Source organism: Canis aureus, chromosome 2 (assembly GCF_053574225.1).
Source record: "Canis aureus isolate CA01 chromosome 2, VMU_Caureus_v.1.0, whole genome shotgun sequence".
Taxonomy (NCBI): Eukaryota; Metazoa; Chordata; class Mammalia; order Carnivora; family Canidae; genus Canis; species Canis aureus.
This window is the reverse complement of record NC_135612.1, coordinates 61,295,111-61,297,792: the sequence shown is the minus strand read 5'-3', so window position 1 is coordinate 61,297,792 and position 2,682 is coordinate 61,295,111.

Genomic DNA, 2,682 nt, shown 5'->3' with positions numbered 1-2,682 from the left:
AGTGAATGAATCCCACCGGCAGAGGAAGGCCCTCCCTGTGTGGCTGCCAAGAGTGAATGGGCACGCGGCCGCCAGCACGGTGACACCCAGCGTGGGGCACACCCAACATGCTCTCCTTCTCTGCTTTGGTTCAAAGTGTCCTCTTGTGCCACTCTGAGTGAGGACAGAGGTAATGCCAGGTGACCAAGTGGTCGTGGGATTGTGCAAGAGCCCATTGTGCACGGAGCTCCGTGTCACGCACACACAGCCAGCCACCAGCAAACAGTCATCTCACCATTACCACAAGCAAACCAACTTGTCTATTCCTTCTTGGCGTGCGTGGCACACTCTCCTTCTGTAGAGCAGGACACATCTGTCTCCCCTAGATCACGGCCTCTCTCACCTTGCTAGGTGACCTTGATGTCATCAAAGACTGCATCTTATGGGGGCAGAGTTAGGGACTGGCAACCCTGCAGCGTGGTGCTGGGGGTACCATCTGGGGTCCTCTGAGCAACTGGGATCACTTATTGAAGAACGGAATTGACAACCGGTGCTTGACCAGGCAGAGAGGGACACAGAACCCCTGTCACCCACACCAGGCTTCCCCACCTCAGCACTAGTGATATCCGGGGGTGGGTGCTCCTTTGTGGCGGGGGCTGTCCTGTGTGTTAAAGGATGTTGAGCAGCTTCCCTGGCCTCTACCCATCAAATGCCAGTAGTAACCCCAGCCATGACAACCAAAAATGTTTCCAGCATTCCCCGATGTCCCTGGGGACAGTCGCCCCGCATGGGAACTCCGGCTCTGAGGAATGTGTAAAGCGGGTGTTGGTCTAGAAATGAGGAGCTTCTGGGAGATGTGGGCTCATTCATTCACTCACTTCTAGGGAGAGAGAGAGACGGCTCATTTCACGGAGGACCCCAGGCTCAGCTGGGGGGTTGGTGGAGGTGGGAAGGCAAAATTCAACTCCAAGACAGGACAACTTTCTAGAGAGGTTGAATGTAAAGGAGATATCTACTTCCTTCATAGGTGTCCTGCCTGAGACAGCCGTCACACCTGAGACAGATGTCTTGCCTGAGACACGTGTCCCGCCTGAGACAGGTGTCCCGACTGGACAGGTGCCCCAACTGAGGCAGGTGTCCTGACTGAACTGGTGTCCCACCTGAGACAGGTGTCCCACCTGAGACAGGTATCCCGACTGGACGGATGTCTGACTAGACAAGTGTCCACCTGAGACAGGTGTCCTGCCAGAGACAGTTGTCCCGCCTGAGCCAGGAAGACTTCCACGCTGTACTGGCAAGGGCAGCAGCACTTTGGTGCCTGATTTGAAGACTGCATGGCATCACAGCAAGTCCGAATGGCTGACAGACCCCAGCAGACCCCTGCCTTTTGGCCTTGGATTTAAAAAGACGAGAAGCCCCAGCTAGGGCGGATCGATCTCATTTCCTTGAGAGCACATTATCTTCACACGGCCTTGTGTTAATGTGCACAGGCTAATTTCCCTCGTCCCAGCTGCAGACCCCAGTGCCTGAACCCTCTACTCTAGCCCGTGGGGAAGGAGCTCATCTGGGGAAGGGGCCACGTCTCTGGATGGGGGTGGTCACCTCTCCAAAGTGCTCAGAAGTGTTCAATTGCTCCCCGGGGACCCCAGCTTCCCTGCTAAGTGTCACAGGACCCCACAGGATCCCCGCTGTGCCAGCAACAAGTCTGCAAATGCCCTCGGTTGAGCACTGAAGCTCTCGGCTTCCGGAATCTCAGGCGGCCCCAAACCTCGGCATGGAGAGACTGTGAAGTGTGCAGGTTAGGAGGCTGTGGGCCTCACGGACCATGATCCTGGCTCAGAAAACCCCCACCATGCTCAGAAATCCTAAGGTCAGACCAGGGCACTTGGCCTCAGCTCCCATGACCTCCTCGTCGTCCACACCGACCTCTGGGCTGCACTGTTTACCCTCACATGCCTCATTTTCCAACCAGGGACTTGGCCCTTTCCCCATGCTTTCTGGAACATTCTGTCCAGGACCTTGAGCATCTGGCTGCTTCTCGTTGTTCACATCTCCAGCAGGGCTTCTGTGACCACCCACCCCTTTCCACAGCACACAGGAACACGGCGCTGTGCAGACTCGATGCGGAGCCTGCAGAAAATCAGCCAGCCACTGTACGTCTTTTGTCTTATGTGGTTATGATGAGAAGATGGACAATTTTGCACATTGACTTCGTATAAAAATGCCAGGAATGTTTCCTATGTGTTAATGAGAAATTTGAGCTTAGGATGCTTGAGAAGAAACTTGAACAGTTTTATATTGTGTTTTATGCATGAGATGGCTCAGAGTCATTCCTGAGGGAGTACCTGGAAGGACCCTTTGCCTCAGCCATTGATCACAAAGAGTGATCTACTGAGCTCACCATCCAGAGTGAAACCAGTGGTCACTTCTTTGTATCTACATTCTCAAGTTGCAGGAGGGGCTGCAGTGGTGCCCTGTGCCATGTCCCCACAGGGCTGTGAGCATGTCGGTGTCTGGGGGAGAGGGCATGTGTCACTCCTGTGTAACTTTGGGTCCTGGGCAGCATGGGCTAGCGGGGGTCCACACTCAGGGCCTGGCGGTGTTGCTGGTGTGGATTGGAGCGGACTTTCCCAGCCTGAGTGGGATTCTAGAATCTGCTCTGAGGAGGTAGGGTGCCTGCACAGGGGAGCAGAGCTTTCAGAT